At 48.8% G+C, this 21619-nt stretch overlaps 1 protein-coding gene across 1 annotated transcript in view; it reads right to left on the bottom strand.

Moving 5' to 3' along the window:
- Positions 1-698: 698 nt before the first annotated feature.
- LOC142592576 (uncharacterized) overlaps positions 699-21619 on the bottom strand; it is a 33679-nt gene continuing 12758 nt past the window's right edge. Inside the window, exon 3 of the mRNA XM_075704106.1 lies at positions 699-15662. The gene's annotated coding sequence lies outside the window, so the exon portion shown is untranslated. The remainder of the gene's footprint in view (positions 15663-21619) is intronic.

Genomic DNA, 21619 nt, shown 5'->3' with positions numbered 1-21619 from the left:
CAAAAGATAAGTAGTGGTGGAGCACAATTGTTTGTTGAAGAAGCTTTTGAAAAGTGCCTCCATTCTGTGCTGAAACTACTTTATTCTTGTTAGGAGGTGGACCGGCACTTTCGACCATGGCCCTCATCCACCAATTGGTGGGTTCGATTGCTGGACACATAGCAAAGAGGGTAGAGAACCCTTTCGATTGAGATGGGACTGAATACCAGCCCCCCGACAAAAGTCCACCTGTCATGAGGCTACTGCAGGATGTGGTCGTTGGGTAAAACGAGCTGGACTGACTTTCAAGGTAGGGCGTTTTGTATGTGAGATGTACAAGAGTCATAAGAAAGGAATTGTCTTTGCTGCGTAATGTGATTTCTGCATAGACATAGAGCGCTGTATGTTGCATTTCCAATGGAAATGAAACCCCAGGGTGACAGGAAACACTTCTGTACGGAGGCACTGTAAATATGATTGTGTGACTGGGAGACTAGAGAATGAGTGCATCGGTGGGATGTGCAAAAGGGTGACCTGCCTCAAGCTGTTTCTGTACTGGGTAGCACATTGGGCATGTTTGTTTTTCCAGCTGACATACATATCATTGGCGTGAACTTTTGTAGCAGGAGGTAGGGGTTAAGCTCTGGTGAGGTGGTAGTGAGTGGTAAAGAATGATGCATAGCTGAAGATCGTCAGAAGGATACAAGGAAAGACAGAGCGCTAACTTCCAACAACCTTTATTCAGTAAAAACAACGGTTTATATACATTTAAGTGACGTTACGTGACAGCACAAATCACCTTTTCAGGAAGTCAGTCTCTTTATTAGTCAGAAGCAATGACTGAGTTTGCACAGTCTCGACCAAGACTGAAAATCACATTGCTCTCCATAATTTAACGTCTCAGCCGGTTACAATCTTTACAAACAACAGTACATGCATACAGTGCTCTATAAGTTACGCCACACGTCGTACAGATACTTGGAGCGTGCCATGTTCCTGTACATCTTATGGTACGCAGATGCTTAGACACACTCTTCCTGTCCTTCTGAATTATCTGCATGAGAACGATTGCAATAGAAAATGTAAATAAAAACTTTACGTGTATATTTTGTTATGCAACTGCAGGACACCTTGTAATTATATTGTGTATATTTTGTAAAATTCTCTCAAATTACACACAGTAAGTGTTATATGCTTTATATTCTCTTTTGGATCCCTTTATGTTACTCATACCTGTGCTTGTATCACACTTGTACAATAATTGCGACTGAATTTAGTAAGTGCATTTTTCCCCCTGGTCACCATGGCTATCTGTCATGTAAAAGAGGCCTGAACATTCGTCAAGTGAACTAGTTTTCACTTTTTGTTCAGGCCTCCCTCTATTTTTTCCATTTGATTTAGTACAGCCAACAGCAGGCACTGGAACAAATGAGTACAACACCTCTTCAATACTGCAGCCCAATGCCAACCAAAACACTACTGCAGCAGGCCACACCAACAGCTCCAGTGCCTCTTGAGCTGCACTTTTGCTGCAGAAACTGCCACTGGTGATGCCTGCAGGACTCCAAGGGGGCAGATGGCCCTTTTGGAAAAGATGAACACTGAAAACAACGTCTGTTCAGGGCTGCTGAGGGAGGAGCACACAGTCCGTGTGCAGCTGTTTCAGGAGGACCATGCCACCATGGTGCAGGAACGAGCAGGAAAGAGGGAATTTCAAAAGCAAGCTGAAGAGCTTGAGCTCGAGAAACCAAAGCTGGACATCGAGATCCCTCAAACAGAAAAATAAAAAAGAACAACTCCACAAGCTGCGGTGTACTGCAACACCTGAAAAATAAATAAAAGAATTTGCCAGCAAAAATATGATGTCGTGAAAGCAAGCAACTGTACATTTGCATGTGTGCATTGTTCAAACGTGCATGGCCTCGGAGCTCAGCTCAATCCCGAAGAACAAGCAGCCGTGAAGCCCATTGTACAACGACATGCTGGTATTTTCAGCACCAGCCCTGAAGACATCGGTCTCTATAAAGGCATCGAACACGAGATCAAGCTGCTGCCTGACGCCAAACCCTACGGTCGACAGCCGTACCGTTACACAGCCAGTGATAGACAATTTCTCGAGCGTCAGGCAGCGACTCTGCTTGAGAGTGACATCATCCGACCATCCTACGGCCCATGGCGCTTCCCAGCAGTGGTAGTGACGCAAAATGACAAAAAGAGGCTGTGTGTGAATTATATACCTCTGAACCAAATGATAGTGAATGTCTTGCAGCCACTTCTCCGGGCTGATGACATTTTTGATGACCTTGCTGGAAACTCCCTGTTTGCGGTCTCGGATTTGTGTTGTGCATACTGGCAAATCAGAGTGAAAGAGGAAGACCAAGAGAAAACTACATTCATCACGCACCAGGGTACTTTCAAATGGACTCGAATGCCTTTTGGCTTGAAGAACGCACCTTCCACCTTTCAAAAGGCGATGCACAAAATCTTTTCTGAGCTAAAGTCTCGACAGTCCACACCAGGTGTACGCACATACCAGGACGACATCATCATGTTCGCCAACACCTTGTCAGAGTTCCTAGGTCTTCTGGACGAGACTTTGACTCTCCTGCAGCGGGCCGGCTTTAAGGTTTCCCTGAAGAAATGCAGGTTTGCTCTTTCTTCGGTGAAGTTTCTCGGATTTCTGATCTCGGCACAAGGCAAGCAACCAGACCCCTCAAAAATTGAAGCACTCCTGCGAATACCAGTGCCAAAAACGTCAAAACAGGTGCTCTCCTGGCTTCAAACAGCTAATTTCTACAGACGCTTCATACGTAACTTTTCGAAGATTGCTGCGCCTCACCAAGCCACCATTCGCACTGTTGTGTTCAAGTGGACACCTGAGTGCCAGAAGGCCTTTGACACTATTCGCTCTGCACTGACATCAGCGCCAATACTGGACCATTTTGACGCTGATGCACCTACGACAGTCGCCACAGACGCATCTGCTACAGCCCTTGGGGCAGTGCTCACCCAGAAGAAAAACGACAAAGAGACTGTGATCGAGTATGCCAGCCGATTGCTTACAGAACCTGAGCATAAACTGCACAGCAACGTTTGGGAAGCTTTGGCCGTGCATTGGGCCATCACAGTGAAGTTTCGACATTACCTACTTGGATGACGGTTCCATCTTCTGACAGACAACTGGTCAGTTGCCTGCTTGACGACAAACTTTAAGCCCTCTCGACGCTTCACAGGAATGCTACACGATCTAGCAGAGTTTGACTTGTCTGTTGAACATCGACCAGGACGTCAGAACCATGTGGCTGACATGCTTTCACGTTACTCATGCGCCACAGTGTCTCAAGCGCACACCCTCAACACAATGCAAGCTGAAGATGAAACATGCAAGGCCATCCGTGCAAAGCTTCTGTCAGGACAGGAGAAGCAGAACTTTGTTGTGGCCAATGAAATCCTCTACAGGATTGTTAGTCCAGATCTGTACACAATTGTTGTCCCAGCCAAGTGACACAATGTTAAACGTTTCTTAAATGCAGCGCCCCTTGGCAGCCCCGTTTTTTTGTGTTGCTGCTGCGCCATGCCTAGCGGGCAATATATAAGGGGCCGCAGTAGTCGCGTTTTGGCAATAAAGATGTGAGTTCGTCACTACTAGGCGTGCTGGCCTGTTTCTTCGGTGGCTGCGTTTCGCGGGCCATACTCAGTTGTATCAACTGGCGACGAGGTGAAAAGGACTTTACTGCTGCGCGCACTACGTCCGACCCTTACTGCTGCTACGATACTGCTACTTCGGATTCTACTTCTGTGAAGGATGCCAGGGACTTCGCCGCTGCTGAGACGCATCCTTGTTTGACCGCTACTGCTCCTACCGCGACAAATCCAAGTTGCTGCCCATGCTACTTTTGAAGAACCCCTTCTTGTATACTACAGCAACGACTTACACTCCGGACTTCAGGCGCTACTACGGAAAGCGTCGCTACATCCTGCGACCTATTCCTCGGAATTCGAACGGTTGAGACGCTACCCGGACACTAACCCTACATCGAACGCTTCTGCTGCGACGCGTCCACGAACGCTAGGTATGCCGCGCCTGCTGCATTTCAAGTGAGTCATCGTTCCCGCACCGTTCGACCACCCATTCAACATACCAAATTTCGGCAGTCTCGAGCCATTCAAGGGTGGAGGAAATGACTGGCCCTGCTATGTGGGCCGACTCGAAACATTTTTCGCGGCGAACGATAATGCCGATGACAAAAAACGTCCGTATTTATCAGTTGTTGCGGACAGAAGACGTATGCGTTGCTTCGCAATTTGGTGAAACCCGACAAGCCGAGTGACAAAACGCTCCAACAGATTCTTTTGGTTCTTAGAAACTACTATTGCCCGAAGCCGTCTGCAGTCGTGCAGCGTTTCCGTTTCAACTCCCGAGTTCGCGCGGAAGGCGAATCTATCAGCGAGTTCATTGCAGCGCTGAAAAGCCTCTCTGAGCATTGCAACTTCGGTGCCGAACTAGAAGACATGATACGCGACCGTATTGTATGTGGTGTGAACAATGCAGAAATTCAAACAAGATTGCTGGAAAAAGCGGACCTCACTTTCCAGGATGCCGTGCAGACAGCCCTAGCAATGGAAGCAGCGAAAAGGGACGCCGGGGAGATTGCACAAGCTAGCCCTAACGGCACCTTTTCGACCCACCACATCTCGTCAGGCTACGAGGCCGTCACCTGCTATCACTGCGGGGGTGAACACCTTGCATCCGAATTCAAGCATGTGAGGACCGTCTGCAATTACTGCCACAAACGGGGTCATCTGGCGAAAGTCTGCAATACGAAACGAAAGGACAGCCAAGCCCGAAGCGCAGTGCTCACGAGCAGCGTTCGCCCACTGCACGAAGTTCGCAGGCGTCAAGCAACCGCCTTCGCGTGCACACTGTAGAAGATGAAGATGCCGCTGCAGTTTCGCCTTCAGAAGTCTGCGACATGTGGCATATTAACTACGCCGAACCGCCTCCGCCTTTCACCGTCACCGTTGACGTTTGCGGCAAGCCACTCCACATGGAAGTGGACACGGGGAAAAGCGTCTCCGTCATTGCCAAGTCGCGGCTCCTACAGCTTCTGCCTTCGGTTAATGTGCAGCCGTCGCAAGTGTTTCTGCGAAGCTATTCCGGGGAACTGAAGAAAGTCGAAGGCAAGGCTGACATCCTTGTGAAGTTTCATGGCAAGGAGGCGGATCTACCCATTTTTTTGACCGGGGACAATTCACCTACTCTGCTAGGACGCAACTGGATGCGCGAGCTGGGCATCGGCCTCTCCAATGCTGAAGTAAATATACATGCACTTTCTGCCATCAAACACCTATTCCAAGACTTCGCAGAGGTGTTCGAAGAAGGTCTTGGTACGCACAAAGGTGCTGAAGCGTCATTACATGTTCTTTCAGATGCCCCACCTCGGTTCTTCAAGCCACGCATTCTGCCATATGCCTTAACAGATGGAGTCACACAAGAAATACAACGATTAAGAAGAGATGGCATCCTTGTTCCAGTGAAAACATCCAGGTGGGCTGCACCTATTGTTCCTGTGGTAAAAAAGGACGGGCGCATTAGAATCTGTGGAGACTTTAGTGTCATCATCAACCCAGTAGCGAAAGTGGACAAATATCCAATTCCAAGAATTGAGGACCTGTGGACTGTCCTTGCAGGGCGTGCGAAATTCACCAAATTGGATTTGCGTGACGCGTATCAGCAAGTAGTTTTTGATGAGGCCTCCAGAGAGTACGTCACAATTTCGACACACATGGGGTTGTTTCAGTACACCTGCTCGCCTTTTGGAGTCTCGTCAGCTCCTGCTATATTTCAACGTGAGATGGAGAACTTGCTGAGAGAACTCCCACATGTGGCCGTCTATTTCGACGACATTCTTGTCACAGGTGCTAATGACGCTGAGCATTTCAAAAACCTTCGTGCTGTGCTTCGCAAGCTTCAAGAATCTGGCCTCAAAGTGAAACTCGAAAAGTGTCATTTCTTCGTGCCAAAAGTGGAGTATCTTGGGCACATCATCAGCAAGGCGTTTCCCCGAACGTCGACAAGGTGGCTGCCATTCTGCATGCCCCTGTGCCAAAAGACGTCAAAGAACTTCAGAGTTTCTTGGGACTTGTCAAATTTTATCGACGTTTTTGGCCTAATCTTTCTGCACTTCTTTCTCCCCTACACTCTCTTCTTTGTGATGGAAAGAAATGGGAGTGGGGGCAGGACCAGCAAGATGCATTCACAGCCTGCAAACACCTGGTGCCCTCAGCTCCAGTTCTCATACATTTCCGCCGACACGCCTGTGTGCCTTAGCTGTGACGCATCACCTTATGGCATAGGTGCAGTTCTGGCCCACAAAGATGCTGATGGCCGAGTTTGGTGCAGAGCGGTTCCACCAATACTTGTGGGGCATACCGTTTGAAGCATACACTGACCACAAGCCACTTCTCGGACTGCTGTGTGCCAACAAGCCTGTCCCTGTGCAAGCATCACCAAGATTAGTCCGGTGGGCTCTCAAGCTATCTGCGTACAAGTATGCACTTGTGTACAAGTCTGGAAGAGAGCTTGGCCCTGCTGATGCTGTTAGCAGACTGCCACTACCTAACGACAGCACCACACTGCCTGCCCCTGCCGAGATTTTCATGTTGGAGGAGGCCTATTCATGACTTCTTTCACCTGCTGTGGTGGCACGAGCCACCAGGAACGATCCAGTTCTGGGTCACGTTGTGCATTCTGTATTGAAAGGAGAGAACCTTCCAGCTGGGCCATAGTGGAACCCTTTCAGCACAAGCAGCTCAGAACTCAGTCTCCATGAAGGCTGCCTACTATGGGGGTCACGAGTAGTAATTCCCAAATCACTGCATGCCCAAGTTCTTGGAGTACTTCATGCCAGTCACCCTGGTATTGAAAAAAGCAAAATGATTGCCAGGAGCCATGTCTGGTGGCCAGGCATAGACAATGACATTGCCAACAGTGTGAAAAGCTGCGCTACGTGCCAGGCTCAACAACGGGCTGCGCAGCCGGTCCCACAGATGCGATGGCGGTTTCCGCACCGACCCTGGTCACGGCTCCACATTGATTTTCGGGGGACCATTTCTAGGACACACGTTCATAGTCATCGTGGATGCTTTCTCAAAGTGGATAGAAGTTTTCCCTGTGTCAGCCACATCTGCAGAAGCTACCATTTTTGCCCTGAGAATTGCATTCGCTCAGCATGGCCTCCCTGACGTAATAGTTTCTGACAATGGCCCTGCGTTTACCAGTGCACAGTACCTTGAGTTTTTAACTCGAAACGGAATACGCGGCATGCTTGTACCACCGTATCACCCCGCTTCCAACGGTGCAGTAGAACGAGTGGTACAGACTGTAAAGAACGAACTCAAGAAGTCTGGCTCTCGTGACTTCAAGACACAGATTTCCAGGTTTTTATTTCATTATCGGACAACCCCACACGAAGTAACTGGTCAGCCACCATGTGAGCTCCTAATGGGGAGAATGTTCAAGACTCTTCTGGATTCCCTGCGGCCTAGCCTACAAGCATCGGTGCTATTTAAACAACTCAAACAGAAGTTGAATGCTGACAGAGGGTCACGGCAGGCTCCATTACTCCAACCAGGAGATAAGGTGTATGCGAGAAACTTCCGCACAGGTGCACCATGGGCACCTGCCAGTGTTTCAGACGTCAATCCACCGTCGGCCCAGGTTCTTTGTCAAGACGGTTCGACATGGTGCCGACATAATGACCACTTGCGCCTTGCGGAGACAGCGCCATTTCGTCCTGCTGGAGCAGAAGTTTCTCCTCAACTGGGGCAGCCGCCCACCCATTCTCCAGCTGTCCCGGATGTGCTTCATGAGAGAACCAGCCATACATCTCCCAGCTGCACCCGACGTGCTACATGAGGAACAGTCGCCGGGAAGCGTATCTGGAAGTAACTGTGCCGTGGGTGACCCTGTTATGGCTGCACCTTGCACTCCACAGTTGCACCGTAGCACAAGAACTCGAATACCAGTGGTCAAGTACTCCCCGTAGCATATATCTTAAGAGGGGAGGAGTGACACAATGTGAAAAGTTTCTTAAGTGCAGCGCCCCCTGCTTTTTGTGTTGTTGCTGCGCCATGCCTAGCGGGCAATATATAAGGGGCCGCAGTAGTCGCGTTTTGGCAATAAAGATGTGAGTTCGTCACTACTAGGCGTGCTGGCCTGTTTCTTCGGTGGCTGCGTTTCGCGTGCCATACTCAATTGTATCACCAAGATGCAACAGCAAGTCTTTGAACTTGCTCATGATGCCAATGGACACATGGATCTGTCACGCACCCTCACAAGGATGAAAGACCGCTTTTGGTGGCCGAAGATGGCTGCTACTACGAAAGAGTATGTTGAAGCCTGTCAAGTTTGCCAGGTACACAACCGGCCTCCCACACGTTCAGTTGGCACAATATGTTACATGCCTACTACTGAGATTCCCTTCAGTGGCATAGCTCTTGACCACATCACAATGCCAGGAACAGAAGAGAAGTACATCCTAACGTCATTGACTTCACGACCAGATACATTGTCCCAGCAGCGGTGCCCACAACCTCAACCAAAGATGTGCTGAAGCACTTGCATTCGTTGTTCTACAGATTTGGAGCTCCTGACGAATGTCTCTCCGACCATGCCAAGTCATTTGAGTCTCACCACTTCAAGAATTTCATGCGCATGCATGGTGTGAACATGCATTTTTCAGTAGCATACCGTGCTGCCAGCAACGGACTTGTTGAGCGTGCCAATGGAACACTTGTGACAGTACTTCGGAAACTGTGCGATGGCGATAAGTCACTTTGGGTCATGAAACTAGAAGAAGCCACTTTCGCTGTCAATACAACCCACCATCGAAGCACTGGCTTTTCGCCCTTCAAACTTTTGTTTGGGTTCATACCAAAGCTGCCACATCAAAAAGTCCGCCCACATCAAACCTCTAACCTCAGCGAAAGGCTCCTGACACTGCCAGACCGCCGAAGCGAAGCAGTCAGTAACTCGGAATAAGCGCAAGAAACTCGGAAAACAATATATGACAGGACCGACTGCGATGCATCATTTGACATTGGCGACTTTGTATGGGTACGCCGACAAGAGCCTATCCTACAGGGATCTGAAAAGCTTGCTCCCAAGTTCAAAGGCCAAGTTATACGCAAGAGAACTCCAGTCACCTACGACGTTCGACAGGTAACCAACTCCACAATGTCTAGACAAGACACTCGAGTTGTTCATGTAAGCCAGATGAAGAGGTATCGTTCACCATACTTCGACCCAATCCTGGCTCAGCCAACTGAGGGAGATGAACGCCCTACTCCAGACTCCGCCGAGTTGCCACCCGAAGACCACGTCCCTGTTCACGCCACCGCTGAACTTTTAGACGCACATACCTCACCTTCACATGTAGATGAAGCCTCGGCCCACCTCCAAGTCGACTCCCCCTACGTCATCGCACACGACCCCGACATCTACAAGACTACGACCTGTCAATGCTAGACTAGTTTTTCTTTTCGAAGTGAACTTGGACTTCTAGGTGGGGTGTGATGTGAGCTTCAGCTGTAAACATAGCTGTATTCGAGAACCAGGTCAAGCAACCCTGAGAGCCGTTGGACGTTTTTCCGAAGAAGAGAGCGGAGAACCGGGGTTTTCAGCCTTGTACAATGTGACCGTACCTTGTAAATCTGCCTAATTAAACGTTTTCCAGCCTTTCCACCCGCTTCCTCCGCTCACAGAACAGAAGGCTCTGGCTCCTTCAGCAAACAGCCCAAGTTGTGCAGTGCTGCACAGGCTGTTATAATGACGACGACGTTTTCTGCCTTATCAAGAAAAACAGTGCTTCCAGACGCGGAACGCACTTTCAACAATGTTGCGTGTCCTTACGTGGCCTTTGTGGTACCTGTGTGTATAAAGGAATATTACGTTACCCCAAAAGCATTATGATTCAATGCCACACCTTAACAATGTGGGACATGTTTCCGTCGTGCAACGTCACCGACATGTGAACTTACCTTCCCTGTGGTGTGTGAGTTGGGCCAGGGTCTGAGAGTGGTGTCAGCAGGAATGGCTGACATGCATACCCCGCATTTCCCAGAAACACTACAGGCACCCTTCTCTCCTTGTGGTGTACCCACGAGTTCGAATTGTCAAAAATTCGGCTATCGTGCACCGAGCCTGGCCAGCCGGCAACAATGTCAAAATTTGCAATTATGGTCCGGCGACAGCCTACATCAAACCAGCAACATACCAGTCAGCAGAATTAGGAAGCATTTACTTTGTGGGTTTGGGATAAACTACCTGTGTAGTAGCGATGCATCTTGATACACTTAATCACTCTTGATAATAAGGCCTTTCGAACGCAGACAGCAGTTTTCCTTGACAAGCCCCACGAAACACACATTAATGTGCAAGCAGAAAAAGAAAAAAAGAGTGTTACAACGTTCTAGTGGTGCACTTTATAAAAAACAAAGGTACATTATAATACAATCGCTGGGTTTCAAATAAAATGACGGCCATCGAGCGCAGCAAAACATGCGACGAAGGTACAAGCTCCGAGCCGCTTCATATTGTGACAGCCTAGTAGGAGACGGGAAAGCTGGTGTAGAGGACATATGAAAGCACTTTATCAGAGCAGTCAACGCAATGTCGTTGTCGTCTGTTTTTCTACATGCACACCACTTCAGCATCGTTTTCATCGCCTGGCACATACCTGTAGCGGCCATATCCCTTTCCGACCCAGCGACCAGTACACTGGACATAAGAACAAAAGGTGATGAAAAAAGCGAACGAAGCCCAAAATCAAAACCGAAACCACTTCCACAGCTTCCGGAAGAGAAGAGGAATATCTCGATCGAAATAGTTCCTCTTTCGGCCGCATCTTCTCAGGAGGGCAGCACAGAGCAATGGCGTCCTCCATGACCAAACAGCCGCGCGCAATGTGCTCAAGCAATTTGTTTTAACGTTTTCTCCTGACTCAATTCAAATAAATTCGTGCGAGCTAATTAAGCTCTGTTTGAAACAATGTGGTTAAAAGTTTGCCATAGTTATGAGTAGTTTTTTCGCAATGTGACAATATTTTTTGTCCAGTGTACTGGTCACTGAGATTGAACTGGCGCGTTTTGTTGATGTCCCCGTGCAAGCAGGTTGCGTTTGATTTTCAATATTTCTGGCGCCAAAATTGCATAACTCCTAATGTCATGGTAGAAATATCTTGATGTGGATTTTTCATACAAGTAACATGATCTTGAGCATTATTTGGTTCTTTTATTTGCGGAAAAGACGCTCACTAATGAAGAAATTCAGGAGCTTTTGTTTGGGGACCACTCCGACCTAGACGTCGATTCGGACTCGGGCGACGAAGCAGAGAAATTCCAGCCAGAATCTCTACTAGATGAAAGCAGCGACGATTCTTCCAGTGGAGATGAAAATGACCAAAACGAAAAGTTTGACAAAGTATCTCGACCACAACGTTCATGCCGAAAAGTAGCACAGTCGTGGACGGCACAGAAATTTTCAGCGCCGATTTACATCGAAAGAACCGTACCCGCGCAACACTGTCAAGAGCCCCAGATGCCTTTGACACTTTTTAAAGAATATTTTGAAGAAGACTTTTGGGAGTTCATAGCAACCAGAACGAACTTGTACCGGGTTCAGACAAATGGGACCACCCAAGGCATGACAGCCAAAGAAGCCAAAGCTCCCTTTGGAATGCAGATTGTAATGGGCAACCTGAAGTTCCCTCAGGCCCGCATGTATTGGGCAGCAGCAACTCGAGTATCATTAATTGCGGATGCCATGCCCAGAGATCGCTTCTTCCGTCTCAGAAACACCTTGCACGTCTGCAACGACACCGATTATGATAAAAGCAACTGATGCTGCAAGGTTCAGGCCCTCCTAGACCATGTGAGGAAAGACTGTCTGAAAATTCCCAGGTCTAATGCAGCCTGTGTGGACGAACAGATGATTCCATTTACAGGCAGAACACAACTGCGTGAGTATGTTCGGGGGAAGCCAAACCCGACCGGACTCAAGAACTTTGTGCTTGAGGCTCTCTCGGTCGGGTATTGGACTTTGAAACCTACCAGGGTGCCACAACGTGAATTCCCACTGAGCACAAAGATCTCGGAATCGGAGGAGGAATTGTCATCAGACTTGCAGACTCAATGCCTCGAGGGAATGACTGCGTCTTGTGCTTTGACAGATTTTTCACGCCCGCACCGCTAATTGAGCGCCTTCTTGAGGAGGAAATGTTCGGTCACGGCAATGTGATGACAGAGTCAAGACAGCTCTCAAATCCAATAAAGAGCTACTTGCTGAAGGACGCGGATCGAGTCATGAGGAGGTGAGTGCTGACTTAAAATTGGTGGTGGTGAAATCGATGGTTACGCGGTGAGTTACGCTGCTTTCTTCATAATGTGGAGCTGAGTCAGTTGACTCTATAACGCGCTACGACAAGAAACAAAAAAAATATGTTGAAGTCGAAAGGCCTGCAAGCATCCGATTCTACAACACTCACAAGGGAGGATTAGACCTGAACGACTTTCTCATCAGTCTGTATTGCATAAAAATGAAAACAAAAATTGGTCTGTAAAAGTGATTTTCCACTTCACGGATCTCGCCTTGGTTAACAGCTGGCTGAGTTACAAAGAAGACACCAAAGAGGCAGGCTACAAGAAGAGCCAAGTGCTTCACCTGCTAGACTTCAAGATGCAGGTAGCAGAAGCTCTTATCAGGGGCTCCCAAGAAAGAAAACAGCGTGGTAGGCCATCTACAGATGCTTCTGTTCAACACGAACACCACCACAGGGCTGCTGTGCAAATACCAGGGCTTGACGTGTGTTTTTATCAAGAAGGCCATTGGTCAGATCCGCAAGTGATGGCAAATTCCCCTAGGTGTCGACTCCCCGAATGCAAGGCAAAGTCGCAAGTTCAGTGCACAAAATGCAGTCTTTCTTTGCTTGAAGGCAGGCAAAAACTGTTTTCGCGATTTCCACAGCAAGTAAGTGCCAGAGTAGACCTTAAGTTTGAATGTTTCATCGAGCACAAAGGAGATAATGCAAGACCATGTCGCTCCTAGTCCAATTTCCTTCTTTTTCTTAAGTCAGGCACAACTGTACTTGTGATTCTAAGAACAGGTATGCTCTTGAGATGACAGACATACAGCATTGTTGCATCAACGAGCAAAGCAGATTATGTGCAACAAATAAATCCCAGTGTCCACTATACTGGACATGGTTCTCCATTGAAAACCACTGTACTTACTGTCTTCATAATTTTTACACGCTCTTTGATAGCTTCTTAACCGCAAAAAACCACCAGCAATTTTTTTCTCACCCACAAGAAAATTCGGGATGCAAATGGATTTAGGATGTGGCATTTTGCGACTTCCGAATTTTGATTGATAAATGTATGGGGTTTTATGGCGCAAGGGCCAGATATGACCAAAGAGCGCCATGCACATGGTGATCGGTTTTCAATGAATTGTTCGTGAAATGGAGAAATGTACTTCGAATGGTGGATGTGGCATGGCGGATGTGGCCAGTAGTGTGGCACATATTTCTCTTCGATCATAGTGTCAATACTTTCTGAGCTTGCACACGTTTGTCCTGTTTAAATTTCCTTTGTATAATTTATTTTTGAAAAGAAGGAGCCAATTGAAATTAAAGGATATTTCTACTCTGTAATACTGATGAAACTTTTGAGGGCATACTTATGTTTTATGAAAGGATGTGTTCCAAAGTTCGTAGGCATCATTGTAATCTGAATAATAATTTGAGAAACATACTGACAAACACATAAAATCAGTTTGTCTTGTGACGGATCAAAAAAGTTTTTGACCTTTTAAGAGAGAAAATGTTTCATTTGAGTAACTCGGCAGCTTAGGTCACAGATTAGGTCCCACTCACCAATCATAAAGGCAGGAGCTGCTTATGAAGGAATCAAATGTTCCCCACATGTTCTTGCGAATCCCTTCTAACGTGACCAAGGGTCTACATCGTGCTTTCTCACTATTGGGAAGAGTACTAGCACTCTGTTCTGAAGCAGTACAAGCACTCTTGGGGAGTAGAAACACTCGTCTTGGAGGAGTAGAAGCAATCAGTCTGGGGGAGTACTATTACCCCTGTAGGGAGAGTATTGGCACTCAGCGGAAGAGTACTAAAACTCCCTTGCGGTGGATTAACAAAACTGTCAGGAGGAGTTTGCCTACTCTCTCTCAAAGAAGGTCGATCTACTCTCGAAAAGAGAGTGAAATATGGGACAAGCAGATAGTCCCTCAAAGAGAGTGCCTGGAACTCTGTTTTTAGAGCGTACGTGGTGTCGCAACACACCAAACACCTACTCACGCAGACGCCCCTGCAGGTAAGAAAATTTATGTTCATAAGTTTCAGATGAGTCTCTTCGACACACAACAACCTTGGATTATGTTTGCGTAGGAGTGCTCTAATAACGTCTAGGTTATGAAGAAGTCTTCTAGAATTCGATTGTATTATTTATGTCTCCATGATGATAAATGTGCTGTGTGCTTTAAGAGACAGCGATTAGCTCATGGGCCTTTTCCAGGCACCGGGACACGAGCTTTATCTTTTTTGGAGCGGTCGAAAGATGCTCCCCGCTCCTTGGGCGCCGTCTTGCTGGTGGCTGTGTCCATCGCCTCTTGTGAGGCGCTGGACTCGCGCTCTTCCGAGCACTGTGTTTGACATGCTCTCCGCACGTTGGACGAGACCTTTCATGCCACCTGCCCGGAGGTGGATAGCCCCCTTCTACTGGGGTGGCGGAGCAGTGCTAGCTGCAACCGCCGGGAAGACAGATGGCATCACCGCCGGCTCACTGCGTGTGGGCCGGACAGCCGCCGGGAGCCGTTGTGGCACCGCCACCTGACGCACCACTTCGTCAAAGCTGTTTGGTGGCAGGTATGACATCTGCCTGCGAGCCTCCTTAAACATTATATTTTTGTCACGCATACGTTAACGCCTGGTACGCTTGCTTGAGCGGGCGGAAGGAACACATGAACGCAAGGTGCAGCACACACAACATTCATTCAATATGGACTTTTAACAACAGGGACACACGGTAACATTCAACACTTATTGCACAGGAATGCGTCCTCCCTTGCTAAGCTTTCCGCTCACACTAACGCGTTTACTAACGTCTGTGCAGCGATCGTCTATACGTTATAGTAGAGGCGCTTACAGTACCGGTTATGTTCTGGGCGGGTATCAGCGTCCCCCCGATCTGTGGTCCGTCGTTGTAATCCGGTCGTCTTCAGTCGTCGCTGGCGTCTGGCGTCACCGATGCCCTAGTCGACGTGACGAAGGCACAGTCAATGAGGAGCTGTCGCGCTCCGGCAGAGCGAGGCTCGTGCCGTCTGGCGCTCCCGGTGCGCGCCGGCCCAACTTAGTTGCCTAGACGGGACGGTGACTGGCTGCAGCCAGCCTCCACGCGTCGACGTTCAGTGGTGTAAACGCTGATGCGTCCTGGCAGGTAGGTCCGGGCCAGCGGTAGTTTCGGGGACGTCGGTCATGTGCTCGCAAAGCCTGGTACTCGGGCGGGACGTCGATGCGTCGCCTAGGAACTGGGGCAGGATCCATAGAGGCGATCTCCGGCCGTCTTCTCCTGGAACATGTTCTGCGCCCCGGCCACCACGTCCTTCTCTGCTGCGATTCATATAACGTAGTGTACTTGCTCGAGTGCGGCACTTGCCACATGCAATACATAGGCCAGACTGAAACACCTTTCAGGATCCGTTTTAACAACCACAGGTCACATGCCAAATCCCAACCAAATCTACCACTCTCGAAACATGTTAACATGCCGGGCCACTCATTTAATAATCTCAAAGTAACAATGCTCGAATCTGGATTCCGCACCAACCATGACCGTGAGCTTCGCGAATCTTACCTGATTCACAAATTTAACACTGTCTCGTCTGGAATAAATGAAAACAAAGGAAAACTAACCTGTCTAACTTTAGATTGAGCACAAATATACACTTCCCACACAGTGTACACACATGATTTCAGCGCTTTTTTCTGTCTCTTATTTTACATGTGGCTTTTCTGACGTATATCACTGAGGCTCGAAGTTGTACGCTTAACATATTAATGTTTAGATAATTCGAGGTTGCACTTAGAGATGCTATGTGCTAAACGTCACGCCTTTGTATCTGCATGTGTAAGTCATTTTGTTTTCACTACACATAACCATTGTAACCGCTGGCACTTACTTGAGAGTCATGTTTGTATGTATTGTATCGTGAACACATCTGCATTTCATTTTTTTTATATTCCAAAATGCGTGTCATGGACAATCATTTATAATGCGCAATGATAATGATTTATGATGCGCAGTGTATGGTCTAGTCAGTGTAGATAGCGCGCCCTCTGCTCGTGATACGGTGCCTTTAAAGCTGTGTACGTGTTGTACATGCGTCACTGTACTCTGACGAAGGCTGGTCCACCAGCCGAAAACGTTAAGTAAAAGAAGTCTTCCAAAAAGTTCGTCGTCTCTTTCCTGCGTATATATATACATATATATATTGTCGCAGGAAGAAAGCAGGCCCACGAGTGTAAAATACTGTATATTTACAACTGGCGTATACGACATTCAGGCAACTGCCAGTCTTCCTCTAGTCCAATTCAACTTCTTCCTTCCCTGCACCGTAACATCACCCTCCCGGCACAGTAGCTCTGTCCCGGTGCAAGTTTAGTCTGCAAGCCTCACTTAATGGGGGGGGACATAGGGCTTGAGCGTGGCGACGTGAAAAACATCACTGTTGACGTTGGCAGACACTGAAGGCTGACCGACTGGGGCGATTTCGTATGTCACATCAGACAGTTGGCGTAAGATCTGGTACTGACCAGAATAACGGGAAAGTAGTTTTTCCGACAAGCCGACGCGACGTGAAGGCGTCCAGAAAAGGACAAGGGAACCAGGTGAAAAATGGTAGTTTCGGTGCCGAAGGTCGTAGCGTCGCTTTTGAGAAGCTTGTGAGACTGTGAGGCGATGATGGGTGACATCTCGGGCCTGGGCGGCTAAGTCAATAGCTTCGCGAGCGTAACCAGTGCTGGGTGATTGTACTGCGGAAGGCAGCAACATGTCAAAGGGCAAGGTGGGGTCGCGGCCATACAAAAGGTAAAATGGTGAAAATCCGGCAGTGTCATGACGGGACGAGTTGTATGCGAAAGTGATGTATGGTAAAGCGGCGTCCCAGTCCCGGTGATCGTCGGAAACGTACATGGCCAGCATTTCAGTTAGCGTGCGTTTGTGTCGCTCGGTGAGGCCGTTCGTTTGAGAGTGGTACGCGGTAGCAATCTGGTGTTCTGTAGAACAGGAGCGGAGCACATTATCGACAACCTTCGACAGAAAGTAGCGGCCGCGATCCGTCAGCAACTGGCGAGGGGCGCCGTGGTACAGGATGACATCGTATAGTAAGTCGACGACATCTGTAGCGCAGCTAGTTGGTAGCGCTCGCACAATGGCATATCTTGTGGCATAATCAGTTGCTACAGCAATCCATTTGTTTCCTTTGATGGAAATTGGAAAGGGGCCAAGGAGGTCTAGGGGCTCTGTAGGGACATCAAATGGTTGAAGCAAACCAGATGGTTGAAGCAAACCAGCGGGAGGCATAGCAGGCGTCTTCCGGCGCTGACACAGGTCGCAAGAAGCGACAACGGCACACAGAGCGATAAATGCCGGGTCAGAAGGAGCGGCGCCGCAGGCGGTCGTGTGTACGAGTGATGCCCTGATTTCCAGAAGTAGGAGCGCCGTGAAGTTGCTGGAGCACGGCGAGTCGAAGGTGCTTGGGAACGACTAGTAGGAGCTCCTGGTCGTCAGGATGAACGCTACGATGGTATAAAGTTCCATCGCGCAAGGTGAACATACAGAGGGACGGGTCATTGGGCGAGGAGCTTAGGCGTTCCATAAGTGTTCAAAGAACAGGATATTTGCGCTGCCCATCACCAATATGGAGGAAGCCGGAGAGGGATAGAACACTGATGTCCGAGTCTGCATCGGTATCGTCCGGTTGACCCACGGGATTGCGGGACAGGCATTCAGTGTCTTTATACAGGCGCCCTGACTTACACATAATAGAAAATGTAGATCGTAGACGCAATGCCCAACGTGCAAGTCGTCCGGTTGGGTCCTTCAAAGAGGAGAGCCAGCAGAGGGCGTGAAGATCGGTTACGACGCAGAAGCTCCGACCGAAAAGGTACGGCCGAAATTTTACAACCGCCCATATGAGCGCGAGACATTCTCTCTCAGTAATGGAGTAATTTCGCTCGGGCGTGGTAAGAAGGTGGCTAGCGTAAGCGATGACACGGTCTTGGCCCTGTTGACGCTGAGTGAGGACAGCGCCGATGCCATGACCACTCGCGTCAGTTCGTACTTCAGTGGGCGCAGAAGGGTCAAAGTGTGACAGAATTAGGGTAGTTGTAAGCCGCTCAATCAGGGCAGAGAAGGCTTTCTCCTGCAGTGGTCCTCAAGAGAAAGAGACGTCTTTCTTAAGAAAGTCAGTGAGAGGGTGAGCGATGTCGACAAAATTTTTCACAAATCTCCGGAAATAAGAGCACAAGCCCAGAAAACTACGGACATCGTTTGTTGAACAAGGTACAGGAAAATTTCGCATGGCGTGAGCTTTCTGTGGATCAGGTTGGATTCTGGCAGCGTTTACGAGGTGGCCGAGCGTGTTAATTTCACGGCGACCGAAATGGCACTTGGAGAAGTTTAGCTGAAGGCCAGCCCTGCGAAACACGGAGTATGGTTGTGAGGCGCTGCAGGTGGCTCTCAAAGTTCGGCGAAAACACAATCACATCGTCGAGGTAACAGAGGCATGAAGACTACTTCAAGCCGTGCAAGAGAGAGTCCATCATGCGCTCGAATGTAGCTGGTGCATTGCATAATCCAGAGGGCATAACTTTAAATTGATACAGACCGTCCGGGGTGACGAAGGCGGTTTTATCGCGGTCTACCTTCAACACAAATTGCACCACATCTCACAGGCCGTGCGGCAACAAGCCCCTCTCACCCCACAAGAAGCCCTGGATCTCTCACTGCATATCAAGCCATGAAGCAATATAATCGTTATCAAGACCCCAAGTTCAATAGCAGCAGAGGAAATTGCTGCGATTTCTCAGCTCGCACTTGGGCCAACCACGCACACTGTCACAGCATACATAACCGCGCCGGCCAACTCCTGCAGAGGGGTTATCCAAGGAGTGGACGCCGGCGCATCTTCGGAGCACCTGATGCAGAACTTTTGGACCCACCATACTAGCCGCCCGGATGATAGCTGTTCAGAGAATGCTATTACAGTCGATCCCGGATATATCGAATTATTGCCTATATCAAACAGTTGAAAAATCCCCTTGGGAATCCCATGCAAAAGTATAGCGCTATTGTTCGCGTATATAGAACTCCCGTGCACCGGCATATCGATGTATCGAACTCCGTGCTGAGCTTCGCCACAGCAAGTGCGCTTCTCCTCACGAAGCTCTCGCGATGTTCCCGCGATCTCACGCGCGCCGCCCCGCACTCCGAGAAAGGGGAGTGTGGGTAAAAGGCACGTGACGAGGAGCACTTGGAGTGCAATTGGGTGTCAAAGGTAAGCGGGAGGGAGAAACCACGCTGACCGCAGGCGCCCGTTTCCTGTGTTTTGGTTGGCTGACACCGCTGGCGCAGCGAGACGAACGAGGTCAGTGCAGCTTGGGCTTGTGGTAGTGCGGAGACGTGCGTCTTTCGATTCACTTTGTTCCTTTTATTCACGAGGCCAATGAGGCCAGTGCGTTTCTCTTTCCGCTTTTGGCATGTGTTCCGGAGTCATGGCCACAAAAAAACGCAACAATTAGGATTTTTCAACAAAGGCGGACATCATTCGACTGGTGGAGGCTGGCGAGAAAAAGTCGTCGGTCGCCGCGGCGTTAGGAATTCCTCGCAACACCCTAAGTACGATCCTCAACAACAAAGCCGATGTTAAGTTGAAGGCAGCGCAGTCCAGTCACCCTGGAGTGTGTCGTGTGCGCATCCCAACCTTTGAAAGGTCGACAAGGCATTGTACACCTTGCTTTTGGAGACACATCCCAAGAACATACCTTTTGACGGCCCAATTGTTGTGGAGAAGGCCAAATGGTTTGCTGTGGCTTTCGGAGAAGAAAGCTTCACTGGCGGCACTGGTTGGCAGCAACGATTTAAGAGTCGCTACAGCATCGTCGGAAAGACCCTTTTGGGCGAAAGCAGGCGACTAGCACAAGTCACATAGAGAAGTGGTTGTCCGAAGAGTCGCCAAATATTTCCGACAGCTTTTCGTCATCGCAGATATTCAATGCAGATGAGAGGGCACTGTTTTGGCAAATGCTGCCAAACAAGTCTCTGCATCTGAAGGGCACCGCATGCCATGGTGGAAAGAACAGCAAAGTTCGCGTATCAATTTTGCTTGCTGCAAATATGGATGGGTCATGCAAACACGGCCGTTTGTTATCGGAAAGAGCAGGTCACCAAGCTGCTTTAAGATCGCGAAAGGCTCAAAGGCCAGTTCAATACGCGTCCAATAAGAAAGCTTGGATGACATGCGACTTTTTCGTTAAGTGGCTACAGGCGTGGGATACTGAACTGGAGAAGTCTGGTGGCAAAGTTTGTCTTCTTAACAACTGTTCGGCCCATCATGTTGTCTGCCCATTAAAGCAGATCCCCCTCAAGTTTCTGCCACCAAACCCAATGGCAAAACTTCAGCCTCTCGACCAAGGCATTGTGAAAGCGTTTAAGGTTGGGTACAGACGAGACTGGTGCAGAGGCTCCTAATCAACCTTCGATTAGGAATCGAACTCAAGGTGGACTTCCTCGGAGCCATTCAAATGCTGGCTGGTGCTTGGAACAACGCGAAGGAAAGCACAATTGTGAACTGCTTCCGCAAAGCAGACTTTGTGGTAGCTGCAGACGACGGATGTCTTGACAGTGAAGACGATGACACTGGATGCCTGGACAGCAAATTTCGTGAGCTCTCGGCATTCCCAGGTGCCATCCCAGGCAGCGTTACAGCACGCAACTTCGTCCGCACTGATGACGGCGTGCAAGCTGTAGCGGATCGCACTGATGCGGAGATTGTGGCTGACAGATGGGTGACGAGGACGCAGACTTGAGCAGCAGCGAAGGTACCGACGAAGAGGACCAACCATCATGCACGGCAGCTTAACTTGCATCAGCTTTCAGCATCATTCGCCGCTGTTGTGGCACAATGAAAAGCTGGCCTTTCTCATTTGGACACTGTCAACAAGCTTGAGGACAGGTTAATGAACTTGATGGTGCAGAATAACAAGCAAGCAAAGGTCACAGATATTTTTCTTCGGAAATAAAGTGCTCTGGTCATCGCGCTGTGTTTTTGTTTTTTTACGCGCCTTGAAGGCACAGATTGGTAAGTTCCCGTTAGTCACATCAGGAAACTGCCTTGAGATGTGTGTAGTTGTTAGAGAAGCTTTTAACATGCATATTTTATTTTTTGAATTATCTATATATCGAACTATTTCGCTATCCCTTTCGAGTTAGATATATCCAGGATCGACTGTATTACATTAGAAGGAAGCCTTGTCCCCAGGAAAGTCCTCTATCATCAAGCTATGTT

This window comes from Dermacentor variabilis, chromosome 9, assembly GCF_050947875.1.
Source record: "Dermacentor variabilis isolate Ectoservices chromosome 9, ASM5094787v1, whole genome shotgun sequence".
In the NCBI taxonomy this organism is placed as follows: domain Eukaryota; kingdom Metazoa; phylum Arthropoda; class Arachnida; order Ixodida; family Ixodidae; genus Dermacentor; species Dermacentor variabilis.
This window is presented reverse-complemented; position numbering and strand designations above follow the sequence as displayed.